Here is an 18,879-nt window from a genome sequence, read left to right as displayed (position 1 = left end):
ATACATACAAACACACACTCCCACACAAATATATACAAACACAAACTTCCACACACATATATACAAACACACACTCCCACACACATTTATACAAGCACACACTCCCACATACATATATACAAACACAAACTACCACACACATATATACAAACACACACTCCCACACACATATGTACAAACACTGACTCCCACATGCATAAATACAATCACAAACTCCCACACACATATATGTAGCACGGTAGCATTGTGGATAGCACAATTGCTTCACAGCTCCAGGGTCCCAGGTTCGATTCCGGCTTGGGTCACTGTCTGTGCGGAGTCTGCACATCCTCCCCGTGTGTGCGTGGGTTTCCTCCGGGTGCTCTGGTTTCCTCCCACAGTCCAAAGATGTGCAGGTTAGGTGGATTGGCCATGATAAATTTGCCCTTAGTGTCCAAAATTGCCCTTAGTGTTGGGTGGGGTTACTGGGTTATGGGGATAGGGTGGAGGTGTTGACCATGGGTAGGGTGCTCTTTCCAAGAGCCGGTGCAGACTCGATGGGCCGAATGGCCTCCTTCTGCACTGTAAATTCTATGATTCTATGATTCTATGAAAGTTAGAGAGAGGCACAATGCGGTTGCTTTTATATCGCTGTTGGTCCGGCCCTCTAGTGATTATCTGGTGCTACTGATTACACATTAACCCCTTATGTACATGCACATATAGAGATCACTACAGTTGGCCTAACCAGCAACACCCACATCCCACGAAAGCATCGATAAAAAGAAGGGTAAAATATTCCACTATTTCAGGAGAGCCACAAATGGCAGCTCGGCCTTGTTCAGCCTATTTGTCTTTCTGAAAGCTGAAGAGGTATAGGAATAAACTGAACCATGGAAAAGAAACCCAGGCTGCAGGTCTGAGTCAGCTGACAACTGAAAAAGGAACTTGGCCTCCGACGTTCAGTCTGTTGACTCCTGAAATTGATGTGTTGTTTGGTGAAGTGGTCGGGAGGATGGTTTCCTCAGAGCCACTCTGTAGTGCCAACTCCATTGTCAGCACTGCAGTATGTGTGGTGATGTGCATCAATGTAAATGAATGTAGGCTAGCTAGACACTAGAGGGAGCACAAGAGACATCACACACACACACACTCAACCAATAAATCAGTTAGATAGAACACGACCAATGGACATTCACGATACACACAGAGGTGACACGACCACAAGAGGGCATTACACCAACCCATATATAAAGGACACGTGATCTCCCTCTTTCCAGTGGAGACAGTTAGTGAGTAGAGACACAGGGTTGATTCAATATTATACCCACCACGTGGATTGCAGCAACTGGTTAGTCAGTGTGGGTAGCTATAGTAGGATTAGCAGTAGTGTCGAACCCGAGTAATAGAAGTGTAAATAGTTTAATAAACGTGTTGAAGTTATCTCCACGTCTGAACCTTCCTTTGTCAAGTGCACCACAAGGAAGCCGCTTATGTTACACCTACAACATAACAAATCAGTATGCCTATAAGCAAATGGACCCAAATTACTGTCACTGATTGTGGAGCCCCTGTGTCAGTGGCAGATGGCACAGGTCTGCATTTGGTTCTCTGCTGACCTGAGGATAAAGGAACCTGCAAACGTTACCAGGTCAACATGCCAATGTCGGCAAATTTGATTGAAGTCATGTTTTTGTTCATGCAGTGTTGCTCAAAGCATCATTTACCGTGCTTGGGGTACATGTTGTTACTGGCACAGTCAGGTCACAACCTTCACTCGAAATAGAAATCTCTGTCATTATTAAGTTTCTGCCAAAGTACAGTCTGTTCACCTCTGTCTGCATACACTGGGAGGTATGAAAGAATTAGATAGGTTAAGGGACAGAGACAGAGCTGCCAGCACCTAATTGCGAACCATACCTGCGGTGGAGGAGACAGGGGGAGTTTTAATCCTCACACACGAATGGATTGGAAAAGGTACCAGAGGTGTGAAGAACCTTAAAAAAATCTTTAAACCTAAGTATTAGAATGTGATTTTGGAGGGGATTTTCTGTCCATTCTCGTCAGCGAGATATTCTGGTCCCACGGGTTTCCTGGCGGCATGGGGTGGATTCAATGGAAAATACCATTAACTGCGGCATGACCAAAATATGCCACTGCCAGCCAATGGCAGGCTGCCTCCCACCACCGAGAAACGTGCCGCGGGAGTGCGTGGCAAATCTCCCCCCCCCCCCCCCCCCCCCCCCCCCCCCCGGCCTATGTGTCCACGCTTCACCAATTTTCCAGATTTAGCCCTGGCTGCATGACTTTCCTGGGCCTCAGGAGTGCATGACTAACTGTGAGATTTTGACCACACCTGTAACCTGAGGCATAAAACTTGACTCAACCACTGGCTTTCTGATCCTTCCTAAGCTCTGAGGTTGCCATTGTGACTGCAGCAAGTAGTAGCTTTCAGCTCTGGGCAGCGTGGTACCCTGGCATCCCTGTTGCCACCTGGACACTTTGGCACTGCCAGTATGACACCCTGGGTGCCACTCTGGAACTTCCAGGGTGCCCAGGTGGCACTACCAGGTTGGCTGGGGCTTTGTCAGGCTGCCAGGCTGGCAGTGTCATGGTGCCCAGGTAGCATCTTGCCCACACCAGGATCATGCCCAGGAGTGCACTTATCAGGTGGGGTGCGGGGGGCTCGAGGAACCCCCCCCCCCCGTTGGTAATTTGTGGTGATGAGGGTCCGAAGGCTGTGATGGGGGGGTTCAGAGGTTGGGGCACCATTTAAAATGGCACCCGATCTCTTCCTGCGTTGGCAAGCGGAACACATTAGTGCAGGAAATGGGACTCGAAGTGTGGCCTCGATGGGGCATCCTCGCCGAGGCCCAGAAATGAAGGAGAATCCTGTTTTATTAGCGGCGTCGTTCATGGCGTTGCCAGCGCCGGGAAACACAAGGCTAAATGTGCCCGACACCAGGACTCTGTTTCATTGCCTTTAAATCACGCCCATGGTCTTCTCTCTCTTTTGGAAGCTTGCTCTGGTGCTCTCTGCTCATTCTGCCAGTTATGTTGTATTCCAAGAAGATGCCAGCACCCCATTTTGTGGGCACTAGATTTATGCAGTAACCTTGATGTCTGAATCAAGTCTCTTAGTACCTGCCAAATCACTCCTTGTAACTTTAAAGAACTCTAGAAAGAACAAATCATTAGTACAATTACCACAACCAGAAGAAATCAATTAGCAACCAATCTATAGGGATGGTTGTACTTTCTATTATGAACCTGGACCGGACCCCAACAGTTATTCCTCCAAAATAATCGTTTGCCAAAGGCAATCAATGTTTGGTCTATTTTTACTTTTCTAATCCATCAATCAAAATTATTTCATTCAATTCTTTCAAATTCTATATATCCCTGACCTAGATTTCTAAACTTTTGCCTGTAGGCTTCTGACACGAGTTCATATTATTATTATTATATGCACTTAATATGGCTTTTCTCACCTCATCACAATCCCTAGATACCTCCTCTGATGGTGATGCAAACACTTCACTCGCTCTACCTACCAACTTTGCTTGAACTAACAATACGCATTTAATCTTTTAAAATAATATTTTTATTCTCCTCCTTTTTCACATTTTCTCCCAAATTTACACCAATAAACAATAATCAGTAATCAATGCAAATCAATCCCCATATCAATAACACCAAACCCCCAAACATTAGCCCGCATGTTAACATAAACAAATGACAAAAAAGAATCAGGAATCACCCATAGTCACCATTAACACATACAGTCCCCCTCCCCCCAACCCTCCCAGCCCCCTAATGTTCGATATAATCCAATTCTCGAAAGTGCAAAATGAATAAAGCCCATGAGTTGTAGAACCCCATCATCCTTCCCCTCAGCTCAAACCCTCCCCACAACCCCCGCAACGTTCACACACATAGAACAAAGCACATAGAACATACAGTGCAGAAGGAGGCCATTTGGCCGATCGAGTCTGCACCGACCCACTTAAGCCCCCAATTCCACCCTATCACCATAACCCAATAACCCCTCCTAACCTTTTTGGATACTAAGGGCAATTTAGCATGGCCAATTCACCTAACCTGCACATCTTTGGACTGTGGGAGGAAACCAGAGCACCTGGAGGAAACCCACACAGACACGGGGAGAACATGCAGACTCCGCAGACAGTGACCCAAGCCCGAATCGAACCTGGGACCCTGGTGCTGTGAAGCCACAGTGCTAGCCACTTGTGCTACCATGCTGTCTTCTATCCCCTCAAACAGCCGGCTCATCCTCGCCCTTGTAAGGTGTGCTCTATATACCACCTTCAGCTATATCAGCCCCAACCTCGCACACGAGGTGAGGCGTTCACCTTCCTGAGCGCCTCACACCAGAACCCCTCCTCCATACCCTCTCCCAACTCTTCCTCCCACTTTGTCTTGATCACTTCCAGCGGCGCCTTCTCCTCTTCCAAAATAGCCCCGTAAACTGCTGACACTAACCCCTTCTCCAATCCCCCTGTCGTCAGCACCTCCTCCAGCAATGTGGAAGCCGGGTCTACTGGGAAAGTCTGTATATCCTTTTTGGCAAAATCTCGAACCTGCATGTATCTAAATATTTCCCCCTGCTCCAGCCCATAATTCGCTCCCAGCTCCTTCAATCCTGCAAACCGACCCTGAAGAAACAAATCTTTTAGTGTCCTAATTCCTTTCTCCTCCCATTTCCGAAAATTTCCATCCCATTTCCCTGTCTCAAATCTATGGTTCCCCCGAATCGGCATCTCCCTTGACCCTGCCCCCAACCCGAAGTACTGGCCTCCAAATTCTCAACAAAGCTATTACTACCGGATTCCCTGAGTATCTCCCCGGGGCCGTCGGGAGCGGCGCTGTCGCTAGCGCCTTCAATCCCAACCCCCTCCACAAACTCTCCTCCATTCTGACCCATTGGGAGTCAACCCCTCTGACCTAGCTACGTACCTTCTCCACATTCGGCGTGGTTAAAGCCCGCCTAAAAGCACGTGAAGCCCCCCCCCCCCTGAGTATAAGAAGACATAGTTTAGCCTGTAGCGTTATTGTGCATGAGTAAATCATACTACGTGTAAATAAAGTATCATTGACTTTGAACTAACTAACTGGTGTATTGGCTCTTTGATCGGTATTCGGTTGAAACTTGTGGCGGTATCAGGAGATACCTGGCGACTCTGAAAACATATTCATAATTAAGATTAAGAAAGGCGACTTTATTAACAGCCATATTTATAGCCATGAAAAGAGAGCAACAGCTTTCGACAGGAAAATCGGCAGGCATTGGAAAATAAACAGGAATCGCGGCAACACATTCATTTTAACCGCCTGTACCCAACCCGCCAGTGAGAGAGGGAGACCATCCTACCTTGCCAGATCAGCTTTCACCCTCCCCACCAAACTAGAACTGTTGTACCTCCGGAGCATTGTACCATTCCTGAGCAACCTGCACCCCAGGTATCGAAAGTGAGACCCTGCCCTACGGAATGGCAGTCCCCCCACCACTGCCCCCACCCTCGGCCGAGACACCACAAAATATTCACACTTGACTAGATTTAATTTGTACCCCGAGAAATACCCAAACACCCGAAGCAGTTCCAATATTCTCCCTATTGACACACTCGGTTCCGACACGTATAATAACAAGTCATCGGCATATAAGGACACCCTATGCTCTAACGATTGATTAATTGATTGATTGATATTCATTGTCACATGTACCGAAGTACAGTGAAAAATAGTTTTCTGCAGCCAAGGGAACGTACACAGTGCGTACATAGTAGACAAAAGAATAATCGACAGAGTACATTGACAGTTGTGCATCAACAAATAGTGATTGGTTACAGTGCGGAACAAGGCCAAACAAGAGCAGCATAGGGCATCATGAATAGTGTTCTTACAGGGAGCAGATCAGTCCGAGGGAGAGTCATTGAGAAGTCTAGTAACTGTGGGGAAGAAGCTGTTCCTATGTGTGGATGTGCGGGTCTTCAGACTTCTGTATCTTCTGCCTGATGGAAGGATCTAGAAGAGGACAAAGCCTGGGTGTGAGGGGTCTCTGGCAATGCTGTCTGCCTTTCTGAGGCAGCAGGAAAGAAAATGGGAAGATGGCAACTTTGTGTGATGCATTGGGCTGAGTTCACCACACTCTGCAGTTTTTTGCGATCTTGGGCCGAGCAGTTGCCATACCAAGCTGTAATGCAGTCGGATAGGATACTCTCTATGGTCATCTGTACACGTTTGTGAGAGTTTGTGAGAAGTTTGAAGGTCCCCCCCCCCCCCCCCACCCGCACTATCCCTTTCCATACCCCAAACTTCTTAACGCTGTGGCCAATGGCTCAAGCGCGAGTGCAAACAACCTGGGGGACATAAGACATCCCTGCCTAGTCCCACGGTGGAGAGGAAAGTATTCCGAGTTGATGTTATTTGTGCGGGCACTCGCCCTCAGCTCCTTATATAGTAGCTTTACCCAGTCCACAAATCTTGGTCCAACCCCAAACTGCTCCAGGACTGCCATCAAGTACCTCCATTCGACAATACGCATATAATCTTTGGCCAATTCAAATGTTTAGCTACTTTCGCAAATGGGATAAAAAAAAGCTTCCACGTCACATCTTTCTTATCAAACCTTGGCAATGCTGGAATGTATTTAAACATATCCTCACTCGATTTTTGACCAGTGTGGTGAATGTATTCACCATAGTATAAACTGTCTGCTTAGTACTGTGGCCTGTGCCCAGAAAATGGTAATACGATCTACCCTGTCTGTATAGTACTGTGGCCTATGACCAGGAAATAGTATTACGATCTACCACCATGTATTGTACAGGAGCCCCGGTGGGCTCCACCTCTGGCTCTGCGCCCCCCCCCTCCACCACGGCTGTATATAGGCCTGGCCGCCAGTGGGCGGCAGTCATTGTTACTGAACTCACAGGCAGGCAAGTTCTCGGTTAATAAAGCCTCTGTTCACTCGTTCTCATCGTCTTGCAGTGAATTGATGGTACAACAACCAGGAAGTGTTTCTCCTTCCTCTACACTTTCTGCCTTTAACTCCCATATTTTCCATTGATGTTCTTTTTGCAGTTCCAGTTTTCAAAGTTCAAATTCTCTCTCTTGCCCCTCTTTCTGTTTCTACATCAAGTTTCCTCTTTTCAATTTTCTTTTGAAAAGCCCTTTCTTTTTCCTTTTCTTCTGCAATTGCCTTTCTCTCTCTTTCCTTTTCCTCTGCCATAGCCACTCTCTACTTTTCTTGCATTTCCAACTGTTTCATTTCTAATTGAATTCTAACTAATTCTAATGCTTCAGGCTGCGCTTCCAGCAAGTTTAAATGCTGAGTTATTGTTTGTATTATCTCTAACTTCATCACCCCTTCAGGTAAAGTCAACTGTAGCTTATCCGCCAAACACAGAAGTTTTGTTTTAACCACCCTTTGTAAACGAGCCCGAGTGACCTTTTCCACATCCAGGAACATCTTTGCAACTGAAAGATCCATCGTTCCAGTCACTCTCTACTTAAACTTCATCACCTGAAATAAAGCACCACTTCCATACACACTCACTGTCTTAAATTCAATAATCCCAACCCAAACAATGAATTATACTTCTAAATCCTGGTAAAAAGACCCCAATTTTATGACGATCCCGGACCAGGCCCCAACAGTTACGAGGATACTGGACAGAAACCCGAATATTCTATTTAATTTGTAAGATTGTAAGGAAAGGATATCTTGCTCCAGCAGTAATTCCATGCATAAATAAGGATATGGTATATTAAAACAAACTTTATTATTAACACAGGATTAAAATAGGGTGGCACGGTGGCACAGTGGTTAGCACTGATGCCTCACAGCGCCAGGGACATAGGTTCAATTCCGGCCTTGGGTGAATGTGTGAAGTTTCTATTTTCTCCCCGTGCATGCGTGGGTTACCTCTGGGTGCTCCGGTTTCCTCCCACAGTCCAAAGGTGTGCAGGTTAGGTGAATTGGCCATGCTAAATTGCCCCTTCATGTCCAAAGATGTGCAGGTTAGGTAGGGTTATGGGGATAGGGTAGAGTAGTGAGCCTAGGTAGACTGCTCTTTCAGAAGGTCGGTGCAGATTCGATGGGCCGAATGGCCTCCTTCTGCACTGTAGGAACTCTATGGTTCTAAAATAACTTTAACCTCATACAGGAGGTTACAATTACTAATTAAACAATGTTTTTCTTTTAAATTTTAGAGTACCCAATTCATTTTTTCCAATTAAGGGGCAATTTAGCATGTTCAATCCACCTACCTTGCACATCTTTGGGTTGTGGGGGCGAAACCCACGCAAACACGGGGAGAATGTGCAAACTCCACATGGACAGTGACCCTGAGCCGGGATCGAACCTGGGACCTCGGCGCCGTGAGACTGCAGTGCTACCACTGCGCTACCGTGCTGCCCCATTAAACAATGTTTAACAATACAATGAAACAATAAATCCTAATTGCTATATTTTATCTCCACTCATGCAAAATGTATCTCAGGTCAAAACCCATTTTTAAATACAGTTGGCAGACCCAGGAGTACTTGCTTAATAGAGATCCTTTAAAAGACTGATTGGAGAGAGAGAAGTCTGGTGAGGAAACAGCCTGCAGATTCTTGTCTGTCTCAGAGTACTGATTAACCTGTGAACTTTTGAGAACTGCTCCTGTCCTGTCCACAGTCAAACCTTTAACTTAACTTTAAAACTTAAAACTCAATACCTGATTGCTTCAGCCCCTGTTCCTCCCATTAACTACATAATCTTACCAAACTAAACACAATGGGCGTGATCTACCAGCCACGCTGCACCCAAAAAGCAGCGCATCGCAGCGCAATGTGGCCGGTAAATGACGGGAGACCCTCTTCCCGGGATCTACCCAGCTCACCATGCCTCGTGAGATCTAATCTGTAAGTGCCGGGAAACACACGGCTAAACAGGCTCGCTATGGGACATAGTTCCCATTTGGTTAAATCGCATCCAATGTCTCTAATTATCTACTCCCCAGGGAACTTCATTTGAATAAACAAAATGCCATTACCCCAACTTTTATGATACTTTAATTGCGCCTTTGTATCCAAAAAGCCTGCTGCTTTTCAAACTAGGATTCAAAACATGGCTGAGATACCAGCCTCCCCGTACCAGCCTCCCCGAACAGGCACCGGAATGTGGCGACTAGGGGCTTTTCACAGTAACTTAATTTGAGGCCTACTTGTGACAATAAGCAATTTTCATTTTCATTTAATTTCAAGTAGCCACATACTAAGCCAGGTTTTTAACCTTTATTACATAGCAACATATAATACATTATGTCTGAAATTCCTACATTCATCACATTTCTACTGAACACATGTTAAACTGTGCATGATTTAGAGAGGAAGTTAGGTGGAGCAATGAGCTCCTAAATAGCAATGTTGATGCCAAATTAGCTTTACGCACTGGTTGATGTCATGATCTGCCTACTCTGCATATTTAGAACAGATACTCCTTATGTGCACAGTAACGTCCTCACCAATATAGTGCCTGGTGCAACTCGCATGAGAAGTGCATACCATGGACACAGTGGATCAATAAGACCACTTGTAGCATGCCAAAGATTGGTGCTGCCCAACAGAATTCTGTGCTGCTGGCCTTTGCCTCTAACAGCACTGAGTGAAACGATATCCTGAGGAATGTTGCACTGTTTCCTATGGAACTACTACAGGACATTTACTGTGAATTCAAGGTGATTGCCATCAGGCAGCTGGAGGAAGGAGAGGGGATTTGTTTTGTTACATTACTGTCCAAGTGGCATTCTTGAAAATGACCCCCATTGTATCCAATGTATTAATCAGTAAAAATGATACAGACCAGCTTGCCTTTCGTCTTTCTCTCTCTCTTTCTCTCTCCAATTCCTCCTTTGGAATTTTCCTAATATATCCAACTTCTTCCCTTCCCATAACAACCACAACTCTGCCATCCAACAAGCAAGTACCTCAGAATCATTATGCTGTGATATATGGGCAAGCTGGTAAAGTAAATGGAATGTAAGTAGTTTATATATGAGACAATGTAGACTAGCCTAAATGACGGTAATAACTACCTGATCACTATAGATGTTCCCCACATGTACTGCGACTCAGAGCTGAGCAGCCCTACTGAACATCATTGGAGCCTAGCATAATCTAACCAGAACCATGTGATCATAAGGACCAAGAAATGAGGATTTGATAAATGGGATTTGAGCAGCGTGCTCATTACAAGGGAATCCCACCAACTAAGCTTTTGAGGTCATGAACATCAACTCACCACATAATTTCCCTTGTATCAGGGTAAAAGTAAGTGAGCATCATTTTATTTTAGTTCCAAGGAGGTTGAGTGTTTTTCATATTAGAACATAGAACATAGAACGATACAGCGCAGTACAGGCCCTTCGGCCCACGATGTTGCACCGACATGGGAAGTCAAAAATCAAAAGCCATCTAACCTACACTATGCCATTATCATCCATATGCTTATCCAATATACTTTTAAATGCCCTCAATGTTGGCGAGTTCACTACTGTTGCAGGTAGGGCATTCCATGGCCTCACCACTCTTTGCGTAAAGAACCTAACTCTGACCTCTGTCCTATATCTATTACCCCTCAGTTTAAGGCTATGTCCCCTCGTGCTAGCCATTTCCATCCGCGGGAGAAGGCTCTCACTGTCCACCCTATCTAACCCCCTGATCATTTTGTATGCCTCTATTAAGTCTCCTCTTAACCTTCTTCTCTCCAACGAAAACAACCTCAAGTCCATCAGCCTTTCCTCATAAGATTTTCCCTCCATACCAGGCAACATCCTGGTAAATCTCCTCTGCACTATTATTGCAATATTATTATGCAATATTATTGACTTGTAGGCACCCATCTCCCGTCACTGATGAAATGTCATTCACCAAAATAACAATTATGAACATTATATTTGAGTAACTACCCACATGCCGCTTTCACTTCATCAGGGGCCTGCCCGAAGGTGTTTCCCCAGCTCCTTGTCCACTGTTGCTACATCCTCAGCTGCTTTTCCTTGGCAGTTTTTAAATCAGCGGTGGTTTGCAATTGCTCCTCAGGGCCAGGGTGAGGAGTCAGGTCCAACAGGGATTGAAACCACACTGTCAGTATTCTAAGCCGTTCACTAGCCACCTAGCCAATTGAGTTAACCAGCCCCCTGTGTGTACTGACTTAGAATTATTAATATTTCCACGCTGTCAAAGGTAATCAGCACTATGGGCTTCTTGATATGTAGTTATAGGAAAGCGAGAGTTTTTAGTTCCAAAGGAGAAAGTAATTTTTGCAGAAACGGTTCAAGGAAAGCCACACGAGGTGGAACTAAAACCACCATCTCCGGGGATTTGACCTGCCTGTCACCACACACTTGCAATCGTGCAGTTTCTGTCTGGATGAACCAAAATCTTTTCTCATCGTCCAGTTTGTGGCAGTTTCATCCGGATTCTATGAATGTGTTTTCATCTTTTTTTTAAAGCCTATTATTGAAAGATTTGAGATTGTGATTTTGTTTTTTAAACTTGTCTGTCCATGTGATGCAGCACGCATGTCACAGTGGCCTGGGAGTGTGCTGAAAGGGCAGCAAATGAGACTGGAACTCGATAAGCGTGGTTTCGGCCTACGTCAGGATTTCAGTGGCGATTGGTACGAGGTGGAGTCTCCGCCCACCCCAAAGGCCTGAGATATTAGAGGAGGAAAGCTGGTGACTGGTACACTCCATATTCCATCCCTTCTGTAGCCTGTTGGGTCACTCAGTGAGTGGCAGGTATCTCTGACACACTTATTGTGGCGTGAGAGTCTACCATTGGGAATTAGATGAGAGAACCACCCTCTGCTCCCAGAAAGCACATCAGGATCAGTGAGGGATAGTCTCAGCAAGTGTGCTGCCACACTTACGTTGAGGTATAGCAATTGCCAATTTTCAGTTCCCATGTCCGGGATTCTCCGAGCCTCCGTGCCGAAATCGCGCTCGGCGCGGGGGCGGAGAGTGGGACGTCAGACCCGCGATCGGATCCGACGCCTGGACGTGAACCTCCGGCGACCGGAGAATCGGCCCCAGTCGCGCGCGCGCAGTCGACGCGGCGCAGGTGGGGGGGGCGTTGAAAGAGGCCCCTGTGGTGATTCTCCACGGTCGACTGGCTGAGTTCCTGCCGGTGTGGTTCACGTATGGCTCCACCCGCCAGGAGTTCGGTACCGCGGCTGCAGTGGCCGTCCTGGTGGGGGGCGGGGGGATCCTTCTCCAGGGGGAGGCCTCCAGGAATTCCAGGGCCGCGATTGGGGGCCACGGGTCGGCAGGCTCGTACGATCTAGGGGGGGCCTATCTACTTCTGCGCCGGCCCGCTCTGTGGGTCTGCCATGTCGCGCGGGGCCGGCGTGGAAGCGTCCGTGCATGCGCGGACCCGCGACCGGAAGTGCAGGCCGTATATCGGCAGCAGGAGCTGCGTGGAGCACTTCGGCGCCGTGCTGGCCCCCTGTGGACCACGGAATCGCTGGGCCAAGAGGTCCATTGACGCCGGCGTGAAACACTCCGGTGTTTATGCCAGCGTCAACACTTAGCTGCCGTTTTGAAGAATCCCAGCCCATAGGTGGGATTCTTCGAAAACTGGTGGGCGGTCAACTCCGATGCGAAGGTGTGGCGTGAACCACTCCGCACCTTCAGGGGCTAGGCCAGTACCGGAGTAGTTTGCGCTGCGCCGTGTAGCCACCTAAAATGGCTGATTCCCGAGTAAAATGGTCAAACCCAGATTTAAAATGGCGAACGAAAGAGGCTGATGGGAAAATCAGCCAACAGGACTCAAACGGACAGCTGCAGGCAAAACAGTGTATTCAGCTCTGGGGAAGTCGGCCCAGACCGATACCTGCAACCATTAACACCACATCAACCCAGCCACCCGCATACTAAGCAGCCATCCCCGGGAACAATTGCTACACATTAGCAACAAAAGCCGATCCAGACTTTTCGGCGCCAGCAGTGGCTGAGACAAAGAAGGGTGGACGACCACCCCCCCGATCAAGGAATCAGCCCATTATTGGAGCAATCACTTGGAACCAGGGTCAAGGTCCGCCCCGAGAGGCGGGAAGCCCCTGGGAACTATAAAAATAGGGGCCAAGTTCAGATCGACCCTTCTTCTCCTACTCGCAACCTTCGAGACCCTTCGACGAAGAAACAAGTAAGTGTTACTCCAGCAATCGCTACCAGATAGGTGCTCCAGACTATCGACTCGTACCAGCCTTTTTGAATCCCGCAGACCAGACCCAATTCGATAGACCATTTGTTTCCCTGACCTAGTGGGCCATCACCAAAGTTAAGTATTGGCCTTTAGTGGTAGGTAATAGTCTAGAAGTAGGATTATTGTATAAGTATTTATTGCTGTATATAATAAATGATCGTTGATTTAACTTTTACTAAGCGGTGTGCTGCATTATTAATCATTACTTGAGCTTGAACCACGTGGCGGTATCAGGAAGATACCTGGCGACTTGTGAGCAAAGGTGACAGAATTAGAGCTAATAAAACTAAGGCTAATAAGAGCAACAGCCGGCTGGCTCAGAAGGGGCTTGGCGCCACGCCAACCGGCACCAAAGAGCTTGCGCCGGCCGGCGTGAGTTGGCGCATGCACAGGAGCACCAGCGTGTGCTGGCATCATCCCAGCGCATGGACAGGGGGGTTCATCTCCACGCCGGCCATCGCGGACTGTTACAGCTGCTGGTGCGGAGGAATAGAGTGCCCCCATGGCACAGGCCCGCCCGCGGATCGGTGGGCCCCGATTGCGGGCCAGGCCACCATGGGGGCACCCCACCCCAGGGCCAGATCCCCCCTCCCCCCGCCTCCCCTGAGAACCCGGAAGCCGTCCTCAGATCCAGGTCCTGCCGGTAAATACCTGTCGTAACTTACGCCGGTGGGACCGGCCAAAAACGGGCGGCCACTCGGCCCATCGCGGGCCAGAGAATGGCCGGGGGGGGGCACTGCCAGCGGCCGCCGACCGGCGCGGTACGATTCCCGCTCTCGCCAAATCCCCGGCGCCGGAGAATTCGAAAGCCGGCAGGGGCGAGATTCACGCCGCCCCCTGGCGATTCTCCGACCTGGCGGGGGGTTCGGAGAATCCGGCCCCATATCTTTCATACCTCTCGAAGGCAAACAATTATTGATTTGTTAATAACAATTGATTATCTGATAAAAAGAGGTTTCCTCAGATTGAACACAGCAGGACTGACTTTGTATTTGAGGTAAATTATATTTTTCTACTGAAGGCTCTTCAGAAACAAGATTAAATGTTAGTCAAACATAAATAGCGAAGAAGCCTTTCAGATGACATTGAAAGAGAGTGAGAGGGTCACTCGGAATCTGACATGATTTCGGAGAACAAATCTTTGCATTTAATCAGAATGTAAACAATGGACAAAGCAAAAGTCAATTCTCATTGATACAGGGATAATTGCAGAACTATGTCAACACTGGGTAGGGCTGAATACAACACTGAAGGAAAGATTAGAAGCCATGCACAACCATGCAACACAATGTTTGTGCAGTCAACATGCTTGAACTTTTAACACGTCAACAAAAACTATCTGAAGCAACTTCCAAGGGGCGGAAAAGCAAAATACTGCAGATGCTGCAAATCTGCAATAAAACCAGAAACTGTTCGAGATACTCAGCAGTTCAGGTAGCAGAGAAACAGAGATGACCATTCGGACCATCATTTCCATGGCTGCTGAAAATGAGCTACTAGCCCATATCCCACTTTCCAGCTCTTGGCTTGTAGCCCTGTGGGCTGCAGCATTTCATGTGCATTTCCAAAGATTTTTTAAAAATACAGTGCAGGTTTCTGCCTCCACCAGACCCCAACCATTCTCTGGGCGATAAAGAAAACTTCAAAATTTCAAATAATCCTTCTACCAATTACTTTAAATCTACTAATTACCCAGGGTCAGTAACCTCTTTGCTGAGGGAAATAGACCCCTCATAGTTTTATACTCCTCAATTCAATCTCACATTAGCCTCTTCTGTTCCATAAAAAAAACAGGTTATCTAGTCTTTCCCAATAGCCACAATTCCCCAGTCTTGGCAACATCCTGGTAAATCTTGTTTGTATTCTCTGGAGTGTGATCACATTTTCTCTCATGTCTCTCCCTTAGGCAATGCCTTGGGATTGAGGTAATTTGCTTCCACTCCAGTTCGATGGGTTCCGAGGTGGCTGATGAGTCCAATGCATGACCTGAAGACTCTGTCACATGTGGGACAGGTGGTGTTTGAAGGGTTGGATGGTTGGGTTTGTTTGAAGGTTTATACAATCCCTCCAACACCACAACGTCACCTCTGCATCACCCTAACAGATCCTGTTGATGTCTTCACTGCCTTCCCTTCGCCATTTTGGTCAATCAGGAATCAAAGATTCCCACTGATCTCTTCAGGAAGGCTTTGTGGACAATCCTAAAATGTTGCTGTTCTCCTGGGCATCACCCGCCATGACCATTTTTGGAGTAGAGCAGTTGCTTTGGACGTCTGGTGTCAGGCATATGAAGGACATGTTCCACCTAGTTGGAGCACCTAGTTTTGTATAATTAATGCCTCAATGCTGGACAAGTTGGCTTGGGAGTGAATTCTGCTGTTGGACTGGTTATCTGCCATTGGATTTGAAGGATTTTATGAAGGCACTGCAGGTGCTTTGAGGTACCTGCTATAGGTTGACCAAGACTCCGAGTGCAGGGATCACTGTTGTCTTGGGTTTGAGATCCAATACTCTCTTCCTTAGTTGGCCGAAGGCCGAGTTGGCAAATTTCCCACAGGCTTGAAGATAATCTACAGAACAGAGGGGAAATCTGTTCAACCTACTGCACCTCCAATCAAAAAATAAAACTACTCCAACCTCAGTCACGGAGCTTCAGTATGTAAATGACACTTATGTGTGCACTCACTTATTTGAAAATGAACTCCAGGTCATTGTTGACTCCTTCTCCAAAGCCTATGAGAAATGGGCCTTTCACTAAATACCCTGAAAACTAAGATTTACTTTCAACAAGCCCCCACAGCACAATGCCTCCCTTGTGGATTAAGGTCAAAGATGGGTTCCGAGAAAATCTTCACTATTTTCCATATGTTAGGTGTTTCCTCTCGATGAAGGCAGACATAAATTACAAAATTCACCATCGCCTCTAATATGGCCACCAGAACTGTATGCAATACTCTAGCAGCAATCTAGCTAGTGTTTCATGGAGCTTTAGCATAGCATTTCTGCTCTTATATTCTATGCCTTGACTAAGTATCTTGTTAGCCTTCCCAATAATCTTAATCAATAGAGTAACAAACTATTGAGTTATGTGATGATTTTTAATGAAAGTGAGAGACTCATGTTGTTTATTTAAGGCAAGGCCAGTCATATTAAGTGCCATTCAACCACTTAACTGAACAACAAAGAGCTTTACCTGGATTGAACTGCTAATGTTGAATTTGTGTTGCAATGAATTGCGTGTCTTAATTTGGTAATCAAGCACAGCTGTCTCCAATTAGGGAATCATTGCAAGAGAATACAAACCAGTTCACGTTTGGGAGAGTCTGCGACTTTGCTGTGTTGTCATGGAAATAAACCTGTTTTGAATTACAAACTCAGTAGTTTGTTACTCTATTGATTACAGGCCAGCTTCAGACTCATTCTTCCTCAAGATGTGGAGATGCCAGCGTTGGAGTGGGGTGGGCACAGTAGAAGTCTTACAACACCAGGTTAAAGTCCAACAGGTTTGTTTTGAATCACTAGCTTTCGGAGCACAGCTCCTTCGTCAGGTGAGTGGTGATTCTTCCTCAACATCAAGAACCCTGAGAACAGAAGTCACACTGATCAAGAGCTGCTAGCCAATCAGAGGCTGGCAGATCTATTGGATGGCAACACCACCAGGGGGTTGGTGGCTGCTGCAGTACGACACGCACCCAAGGCCCAGGATCATCAGGGACCCATGTCACAGGTAAGTAATGGCAAGTAAAGGAGTTGTGGAGAAGGGGAAGTTAGCAACAAAGGCAGGGGGGTGGCTCTCAACACGGCTCTCTTTCTAATGTTGGGCCCCTCAGCTGAGTACTGGGTGTCTTTGAAAAAGGGTCCACCCCCACCATAAGCAACCCCACACGGGTTGCTCACAACTAGTGGTGGAACAGAAAGTGCCTCACCTCATGGACTTAACCAGCATGAAGGCAGGAAAGTGGCAGGGTCCCCATCCATCACCCTCCCACCTGATTAAATGCACATCTAGCACAAAACCCACCTCGGGGGATAGTATTACATTTTGCCCAATGTTTCAGATCGATGATCTTTGTTGTGTTTGGTCTCTTGTACTTTTCAGAAGTAACTCAACAAACACTTTGATCTGTCCAAACCAAGATCCTTTTATTGTGTCTCACGCGGTAGGATGGTAATCTGATACAGTGCATGTAATCATGGAGTCTTGCTACTCCTCTGGAACTTACAACCTCTGCTGACCTGTTACATGTGCATCTTATTACCCTCTAGCTCATGTTCGGCTCCAGATGGCCGGATGAGCCTCTCTTTATATACAGGTCCCAGGTCACATGACCTTGGTCTTGAGACTGCATGGCGTGTCTGTACCACCACCTGCTGGTTGGAGGTCTCACACCATCCAATTATGATATGACCCATAGGGATATCACCACAATCTTTCTTCAGAAATGGAGTTCAGACATATTGATCAAGCCGTGCACTGGAAAGGCTGAAAATTAGGCAAGAACTTGCATAAGCCTGGCCTCCACCCATCAGAAATTCTATGAATTTCATATGGGGTGGCCTCTTCACCCATCTAAAATAAGGCCAGTGGTGATGGTGGAAGATAGTTCTGACAAATTGATCCAAAACATTCATGTTTCTCTCTCTACCGATGTTGCCTGACCTGAGTATTCGCAGCATGTCTTGTTATCCAATGGCAGTATACTATAATCATTTTTAACTTGCCTTCATTTAGCGATCCCCACTAAGTTTTTCGTAGGTTTGTTGCATGTCATGCAATATGTTTGCAGAAGAGGACTGCCAGGCTAGCTGTTCGCTGGTCCCCACCACTGCCGGTGTTCAGCTAGCCACCAGAGTTGCACGAGCTGACCCAGCCGTGCAATTTTCTTCCATGTCAACTTGTGTTCTTGTTTGTCACTTCCCCTGGTTGCCATGGACGCGAAGCAAAGCTTGATGCCTGTACTCGGGGCAGAGATGGGTGGATATCTGCCACTGCATCTTCCGACATCTCGGAGACATTAAAAAAGCTTCAATAGTTTGAAATACGGGGAGTAGCTTTCACTCTTTCAGAAACATTAACCTATTTTAAAGCATTGCCGGATTGCACCATAGACAGTATTAACTTACGCAGCAATTTGAGCTGCCACCTTAAATTATAGCAATGGCAACAACTTGTATTTATGAAGCATCTTTAATATTAAAGTGCTTCACAAGAATGCTATCAAACCGAAATTGACACAGAGTCACATGAGGACGCACTAGAACAGGTGGCCAGAAGCTTGTTTAAAGGTGCAGGAATTAAGGCAAGTCTTCAAGAAGGAAAGAGAGGTGGAGGGAGTGAATTCCAGAGATAAAGGCCTTGACAGCTGAAGATATGGCCGCTAATGGTAGAACGGTGAAGGTTGGGGATATCTAAGATCCCAAATTGAAGGAACGCAGAGATATCAAAACAATACCAGTTGTCACAGCTAGAGGACAATTTAATGAATGAGGTGCATCAAGGAAATGTTTCTGACATAATTAAAATAAGATTATTTAGATTTATCAGTTAAAAGCAACATTCTGGAATGAGGGGTAATTTTAATTGAGTTTACTGGGTGTGGTAAACCACTGTCTTCTTATATTAAG

The sequence above is a fragment of the Scyliorhinus torazame genome, chromosome 8, assembly GCF_047496885.1.
Source record: "Scyliorhinus torazame isolate Kashiwa2021f chromosome 8, sScyTor2.1, whole genome shotgun sequence".
Classification (NCBI taxonomy): domain Eukaryota; kingdom Metazoa; phylum Chordata; class Chondrichthyes; order Carcharhiniformes; family Scyliorhinidae; genus Scyliorhinus; species Scyliorhinus torazame.
Note: the sequence above shows the minus strand (reverse complement) of the source record.